We start from the raw sequence: 9,496 nt of genomic DNA, 5'->3' as shown, positions 1-9,496 counted from the left end.
AAAATTACCGCGCCCCGTGCTAGTGAGTGCCTCGTGGCTGGTGATGATCCGTGAGGAAGGAGATTAAGTGGACCCAGTGATACACCTACACTATACTTACACTTTCTGTTCCATTTACACGTACATACATTCCCTTCTTCTTTCTTCTTTTATCTACACTTTCTATTTCTCCTTTATCTTTTCGTTTCATACTTCACACTTTCCTCTACCTTTGTGCCCTGTTTTGTGTCCTCTACTTTTGTGCTTTTCGCCCTCTTTCCCGACTTTGACTTTTATTTTTTCCTGATTTTGATTTTTTTCCGACTTGTGTCCTTTTCCCGATTGTGTCCTGTATTTTATTCTATTTTGCTTTTGAATCATAAATCCTCTGTTTGAGGTACACATTTGACCATTTTTGCAATAGTAGCACATATGACTTTTGAGCCGGTGCACCGACATATTTGACCGACAATGGTCTACGACAAGATAAGACAAAATTCTCGTAAATCATTTCATTAACACTGGCAATATATATATTATATAAGGGATGTAAAAGAACAGTGTTAAATTCTTATATAATTTGAATTCACAATGGCTGGTGAGGCGTCTGTTAAGTTGGAATTGAAGGGCAAAGAAGAAATTGTTTGTGACTTACCTCAGGATGATCCACTCGAAGGGAAAGGGTGGACATACGAACTGATGACTGACAACAAAGAGTTAATATTATCTACAGCGGAAGGAGAGCAAACAATAGACAAGGGTAGCCTACAGCTATGTATTCTTTGGATGTGAAACTGACCGGTAATATGCTGAAATCAGAACTTGCAGAATCAGATCCTGCATTAGAAAGTAATATAGAAACGCTACGAAAAAAGTGGTTCAGGAGACTTGCGCGTCGTACTCTAATGTACTGATGGGTAAATTCCCGGGAAGATATTTTTCGGGAATATTCCCTGGAAGATTCCCAAAATGGGAATTTATCCGGGAATTAATGTACAATCAGAAATAAAATAGCATTCTATTACTATATTATGATTTCAAAGTTGAATTAGTTTTTATATCACAGCATATTATTACTGTTGTTCACAGAGGATTCTTTAAAATGTATATTCTGAACGGTACTATGTTACTTTATTAACACTTTATTATATTTAGAGAGTACGCATAAATATATATTTACTTACAATATATTCTATCAATTAAATATGTGTGAAAAAATTATGGCAAGTCTTTACTTTGACTCCAACTGTGACTTTAATCGGTTCTTATAGGTTTAGTAACATTGTGGCCCTTGTACTTATAGTATAATTCTTAACTTCGTATAGTAACATTGTGGCCCTTGTACTTATAGTATAATTCTTAACATCGTATAGTAACATTGTGGCCCTTGTACTTATAGTATAATTCTTAACAGAAGTCACAGTTGGAGTCAAAGTAAAAATTTGCCAAAATTATATAGTAACAGTTTAAATTTATATGTAGGTGGAGTTGCTCAACTTGACTCTATTACAGATATTATAAACACATTAAATTTATAAATGTTATAAACCAATTAGATTGGGTAAATGCTAGAAGATACATGTCTCACCAATTTATCAACATTTGCACATACATATTTATGTTCACAATTTGCAGGATACTTACTTATCTTTAAATTTTAGCACGTAACATTGCCGTACAAGACCTTTCATTCTACCTATTTCTCGAAATTCTAAACGTTACTTCACATGTAAAAGAAATCCGAGTCCGTCTTCAGAAATTCGAGTCAGAGTTGAGTTGATTTTAGTTTAGCGTCCCTTTCAGCAGCGAGGCTATATGAGACGTGGACCTACTGATTAACATGGATTCCGAACCACATGAGCTCCCGCCGGGAATCAAATTCGAGTCAGAGAGAGGAGACAGACAGACGTCTATTACTAATGGTGGTTCAGGGTTTATTAATAGCACTCCATCTCTACTTCTACATAATTTTAAATTACATTACAAAATGGTTCCTTTTCATCATTTGTAAATTACCATAGTACTTTGCTAATTTTGGCTGTTCTTTAGCATTGGAGCCCAGCTTTTGCACCTACTTTTTTTGCGATATTCTATTCCGATGCGGTTGTTTTATGGTTACATACGTTAAATTACGTTACCAACATGAAATTCAGAGAGCGTTGGAGAGCGAGCGGTAGCGAAAGAAGGCGGGTGAGAGCCCCGCATGGCACGTTGTTTCTATCTTCGTTACCAACAATTCAGTTTCTTTTGTCACATAAATCACTTCCACTTACCTTTCCGTTTTATATAAATCCCTTACTGCCCTTAAAAAAATGTTCCATAATTTCTTGACTACTTGAACATCACTATCAACTCATTTTTTCCGTAAATCATCCTACTTTTTGCTAGTTTTGGCCCCCCAATACTAAACAATTACCTTACTTTTTAGTGCAAATGGAAATGGAACTTTTAAAAAAAAATATATTATTATTTATATAATATACCGTAAAATAATTTAAAATTTTTTAACCTCCAAATTCTTTAAAACCTAGGAGTAAATCATAATATATTAAAATAAAGTAATTAGTCATATGGTTCTTATAATTTAGAAGATAAAGTAAAGAAATGGAAATAAATTCCTTCCCGGGAATTTATAGGCCAGGGAAAAAAACCGGGAATATTCCCATTTTAAACTCCTTCCCACCGGGAATATTCCCACTGCCCATCACTACTCTAATGACTCCCAACAATTAACCACTAAAAATTTAAATTTAGTTCGGTCAGAAAGGTAATGTTCAGTTTTTCATATACTAAATGGCTCAGTTTGATAATACGGTTACATGGGTTCGGAAAATTGTTGGTTAAAAGAAATGCTTCATAAGAAGTATTTAGATATGGGAGATATCTCGAACGTAAGTTAGTAATCTACAATTTGGAAATAGCGTGGCACACATACACTAGCTGTATACCAAATAATAACAAGGAATCGATTTTTTGTCAAGTTATGAAGGAGTATTTTCTTTTTCAAGATAAACACTACTACTCATACAAATCTTCTGTAGTTTATATCTTGATAAAAAAAAAAGATTCTTTTATTATTAATTACACGTTACTCACTAATTATTGCACATATTTAAAATATAGGTGCTCGACGATATTGTTTTATTTATATAGAGACTTTTGTAAAATAACAAATTGCGAGAATGATATTCATCCTATAATTTTCCAAATTAAACGGGGAATGTATTATATTGGAACAAAAACTAGGCATGTTTGTAATCCTAGTCAGGATTTAGCTCAAATGAGTCTAGCCTCATTTCTCCGGAGAACTTAGAAAGACATTAGCAAAATACAAAATAAAGAATATTTTTTTTTACCAACAATGGATGTTCATTAATTGTAGAGGTCCATACACAAATCCATTTCATAAGTGCACTAATTTCTTTCAAGGAAGTCGAGTTTTTATATTCCCTGCAATCATTTCTAGGGTATGGACCTCCATTTCTCAATATAGGATCACTTTAGGGGTTTAGTAAACGAACATGATATATGAATTATTGTCCAAACAACTCTAACGAGCATGCGCTAGATGGCCAGTAAAAGGAAGATTGCTATGCAGATTAGGGCATTACGCAGAATGTTGGTAAACGAGGATAGCGCAAAATACTTTTTTAGGATAAACTTACATGTCTTGCGTGTTGAATGTGTACTTGAACGTTCCCAAGTATTTTATAGGTAACATTCTGAAATGCTTTCTTTGCTTGCATATTTGTGTTCCGAAGTACCACAATACATTAGGGACGTAATTTCTTAATTATATGGATTCTTTCATTCTCAAACATTTTTCTAGTTCCGTGTCATGACTCATTGAATTTTGATACTCCATTTCGTTTACAGTGGTTACTGGATACCGTAACACGGGATTACTTTGCACATTGGTCGTTACTTTGCACGAAATATGAAAAGGGTTTCATAGACCTTTGTCGGTAAAACCATGAACTGTAAACAGGAAGTTTCAACTACGCTGTAAGATAGAACATGCAACTGTATTTTATGTTTGGCTGTAATGTTGGGGGTTAGCATCAGTTCTAATTACCGGGAGTTTTTGTTCTAGTGGTATGGCAAGCAGTTACTCTAAAAACAGCCTAAATTTAAAAGAATTTTCGTCAAAGTTAAGTCAGTTGGTAGAATACTAGTGCGTATAATTGGACTTTGATGCAATTGTTGAAATTGAAATGTGAAACGTTTCACAGGTCAGGTTACTTTCAACAACATACAAAAAAGTATGTTGAACATACGTTTCTGTGCAGTGTTTTCATTCAGTATTTAAACATTTCACACTCTACACAAAACTGCATGCATTTTATTAACATTGATATTATAATGATAGTACCGGTATCAGTACTTACTTTGAATTATCGATATTTGTAAAGGAAATTATGAATTTTCTGGTATTGACTCTGGAACCACATTCTAATAGTTTAACATATGTCCCACAGAAATGCCAACTGACGAACAGAAAAAATCATTTTTGTAAACTGATTTGATTTGGTTATTCCCTTTGTCCAAGAATATGATCCGAGCACTAATCAGTTTAAGATTTACGGGGTTGGTAACTTTCAGGCTCGAACCCACCCAAAATTGCATGATTTTTTTTTTAACGGCAAGTCTGCAATTAGACTAAAACAGTGACTTTAATCGGTTCTTACAGGTTTAATCATTTCCTGGAACTGCTTCTGCGTGAGTCACTTGTTGAAACTGTTCATGCCTTTGTTGTGGCGTATTAGTTCAGAGATTAGTGGTAGTTCATATTTTTCCCACTAAGTGTCTCTGTACAGTCATATGGTAGTTTGTTATTGTGACGTCACATGTTCTGTCTGTTTATATATGTGTGCTGTTGCTTGTGGGATGCGGTGAGCGGGTAAGTGAATTTTCGTTTCATAGCGACGATCCAGTCAGCAAGTGCGATTAAGAAACCGTAACATGAATTCAATACAAAGAATTTGAACTTGTGATTTTTAAATAAGTTTGTATTAGATTCGGATATTAACTCATATCGCTTTTCAGCACTGTGTGGTTTAATTGAGTTAGAGAAAACCTGTGATGGTTGTGGTCGAAGGCTGAAGATATTCCCGACGTATAGTAAAAGTGGGCGTTTATTGGTTAGTCTTGTTTGTAATAATAACAAGTTTGCTCGCTTTAATAAATCGACGTCGTGCAGAAAGGAACATTTTTCAGTAATGTGTAGTTAAGTATTGAGCATGTGTTCCTGCTATCTTACTTTTTAGGGAATCAGCAATTATGAGTTCATTATTGTTCTGATATGGCGAAACGGCGATTGCTTTCGTTTTTTAATTGATATTTTTTTATTCTTGATTTGCTTTGCATTTGAGTATTTGGCAAAGTATTTGTTTTGCTGCTGGTTCCATTATCTTGGTGAAATGTAATTTATCTTTCCTTGTCATGCTTCACTGATTTATAATTAGTGATGAGTGTTTTTTTTTTTTTAATTTTTTCCTTCTTACATTAGCTTTATAGTAGTGGTTTGACTGAATATTATTTTTTTGGGATGTTTCTATGGTGCTTGAGTAGGGTGGGAGTGGTGTGGTAGTGCCCATATAGATATCAATATTGATAGTCACCACTTCACCTTGATTGATTAAGAAAGGTGTTTAGTAACATTTTGGCACTTGTCTTTATAGTATAATTCTTAGCATTGTACATTACTTTGACTCGGACAGTAACTATAACCGATTCAACTGATCCGGTCCCGGGTGCAAACTGAAGCAGTTTAGAAATCATTCCTAAACTGCTCCCGACACCGGATCAGATAAATCGCTGCAATCACAGTTTGAGTCAAAGTAAAGATTTGCCTAAGAATCCATTGCTAGTGACTGCAACGATTGCATCAAAGTCCCTTTATACATGGCAGTATCCTACGAAACTAATTTAAGGCCGTGTCCAAAAGTGCATAGTGCACACTTCCAGGATGCACACTCGAAGTCTACAAATGGAGTGCACACTAAATAATGTACACTTCGTCAAATTAGCTTTTGATCCACACTTGTTTACAGCGCCTCATGGTGGTGGAATATCGAACATTGATAACAAAACTAGCGAGAATTTCGCGTACTAGAAAAAAAACATGTTTTTTTTTTTAAAGATGAATGACTTACCAGTTATATTAAAGATAAATATATCGTACAGATTGACAATATGGGGTAACCATAAAATGACTTAAAGAGTTTCATTCATGCATGCCAACAGCTTCAGCTTTGCCGTATCTGCAAATATTCATCAGCATAAAAACCACTAAACTATTGGCGATGTTCTATTTTATTGGGCATGCTTGCGCGAGGGAATATTTATTAATCCCCCGGAAGAAAAGTAGTACTTACAAGTGGCTAGGGTGCTGATGACACTGTTGCGAGGTAGCTTAGGAATTTTATTGCAGGTGAAGGTAGGAATTTGCAAGAGCGTTAAGACGCCGAAGGTACCGAGGGGAGGGCTATTTACAATAATGTGGCTCAAAACTACTTTGGGAGAGAGTTCATGTTGAGTATAATTCCTTTATGTATGGTAGATACACAACAATGACACTATTATTGTCGTCGTTCTGTATTGCTTCACTTACAGGCATACTGATTAGACTATTTCTACCATATTGTGCTAATGTTGTAGTTCCTTATATGTTACTCTTCCTTTGTGAATCTATAGATTTTACCCGTAAATCTTCAACATAGTGCCTCCATATTCTTAATGTACACCAAAAGTTAACACTTACAAGGATGGTAAGGAAAGAAGTTGTGAAGTGAACAACATGAGGACCAACATTTACAGGAAAAAGCTATTATGTCACTATGAAATACCAATTTATAAGGATAACGTGTACTCAAGGTGGATAACCCTAATGGTAGCGGGATTACTATCTTATAAGCCCGCTTAAATTTAGTTCTATACATTGTACACACTTCAACATTTGCGTGCATTCACTATGCTTTCGGCGCCCTACATCTTTCTTGAAATATGCCCGCTGTGTCTCCTACATACTTCCCACTACGGAAATGGTGACTCAGTAACGAAACAAATCCCCTCGTCCAAATATAACCATAAAAGCTACTATTAAACTAATAAGAATTTTATGAAAATTAAGAGTCTGTTTTATAAAAAATGCAGTATTCCATGTAGTGGCTCTCACTGTTCAACTATACGAAAGGAGTTATTTGTTCATAATTCATAAGGGTACCGTAATGGGATTATACGAATTAAAAGGAAGGCAAGTCTTTACTTTGGCCATTTCATGCAATGAATCGTTCAATGAACCGATTCGTAACTAAGACTGAAAAGAACGTGCCCTGTGAGCGGCTAACCTGCCTTCACTCGCTCGGCAATACTATGTGAATTAAATATTAAACTTTGGTACAGAAAGAAACCAATCTAGTCATTAACTTTTATATATATATATATGAGCTAACTGGCAAGTTTTCAAAACCGGAACCGAAAGATCAAATCACTGAATCGAAGAATCCAAAAAATAATAAATAAATAAAAACAAAAATTAAAAAATGAAATGGCCAAGGTGAAGACTTACCAAGAGGAATTTGTGAAATCTTTGATAAATGTTGAGAATTTTTTTTTTTATCTGTATTTCACTTTTGGGCAGCTGTCAAAAATGCAAAATGTATGGTAATTGGTATATTACAATCTCTCAAGTGCAAGGAAATATGATAGCTTTGAAAGGAATTTGTTTAGAATCAAAACTACAAAATTAGGCCTATCTACCTACGAATTAACATTTGCAGCTGCAGCTGTAGCTATAGAGAAATGAATAATCTAAGTATTCATTATTCTATACTAAGGCTTAACATTTTAATTCATACGCCATTAAAATTTGTCATTTACGTGCAAATAGCTCCATTACCGATAGTGTAATTATTTCAATTAAGCAACATAAACCATGTAATATTTAAACACAAATGCCTTTGTAGCATTATTAAAGAAACTATTTGTTTGCTTTCCCTATACTATTTTAAATTCCATTACATACTCAAAGAACACAACGTAAATATGTTTGTTATTTGCGTAACATTTTTATATTCCACTTGTAAAATCACTAATTTGTATATTTATCAAGTAAATAATTACCAAATCAGCTCACAAATATATTCACCTCAACAAAAATATTAAAAATATGTCTTTTAAAATTTTATTAAATCACTTTGACATTATTGTTGTTCCAGAACTCCCATCTTAAGTACGCAAGTGTGCTAACGTAGTGTACATCCTCGCGCACTACGTACTATGCACACGCAGACTTGTGAACTTGGACCTTTTGACGCACACTAGGTGACGTCAGTTCCGGAAATAAGCGTACTTCGAATGCACACTTGTATCTTTTGGACACGGCCTAACTTCGACGGAAATTCTTCTAGATGATATCTGTTAAATTTTATCAGCCTTTACAATGACTGCTTTCCATACCTCTACTAGAACAAACTTTGCCGGTAATTTGAACTGAATTTGACCGCAAACATTATAGCCAAAATACAGTTACATCTTCTATCTTACGGTGGCAGTTGAAACTTCCTCTCTACTGTTCATGGTTTTACCGACAGAGTACTGTGAAACTCTTCTTCAAATTTTGTGCAAAGCAACGCCCGATGTGCAAAGTAACCCCCGTCTTATGGTACTTCAAAGCAGTTTTATGCAAGACATTATAGTTTTGATTAAACGGTAGGTTATATATCATTATTTGGTTTACGTTAACTGGGGAAAAAAAAGTGTTAAAGAAGATGTTATTAACTTTCTCTTTCTGTGTCATCACATTAGGAGGATGAAGCTCGATTATTCGTATACTAATTAATAACAGCTAGTTAATATACACTTATAACTAACATTATGGAGTACGGTAGTATAGATGTGAAAGAGTAGAGATGAGAAAATGATCAAATAGGGCCGCTATCACTTTCGAGTCCATAGTCCTCTGGCGCAGTAGGTGTTGCTCATTAGTATATATTTTGTTTAATTTTTATAATAATAGTTATTATTATAATTATGATAAGGAATTGAGAATGTATCGGAAAGGACATTAGAATCGCAAGATTGTGGCTTCTCTTATTTATTCTTATCAGTTTTTTATTTCAAAATCTCTTTATGCACTTTTTTTTCCTGAAGCTAGTGCTATTCCGCCTGGCGCGTGGTAAAATACAAGTTTGTATAGTGTTATAATAAGAATTTTTACATAATGCTGCGGAAAAAATTCGTAATGTGTATCATTTGTTTAACATAACATAAAAAGATATAGCAATAAAATATATATTAATAATCATAATCTATGGAGTAGTCGTGGACAATACATAATGATTCGAGTTATGTATTAAAATATTTATAATAATCTTTAAAACATTCAGCACTCGAAATCGAAAATGGCATCATTAATCACTACAGTTTGGAAACACGTCTCAAATAAATAAAAAAAATGTAAGAAATTGTTTGTTATTCATATATAGGTCCATTTTTCTGTAAGACCCTCGAAAAT

Source organism: Thermobia domestica, chromosome 14, assembly GCF_964235325.1.
Source record: "Thermobia domestica chromosome 14, izTheDome1.hap1.1, whole genome shotgun sequence".
In the NCBI taxonomy this organism is placed as follows: domain Eukaryota; kingdom Metazoa; phylum Arthropoda; class Insecta; order Zygentoma; family Lepismatidae; genus Thermobia; species Thermobia domestica.
The sequence above is the reverse complement of the archived record's forward strand: the minus strand, read 5'-3'. Positions refer to the sequence as shown.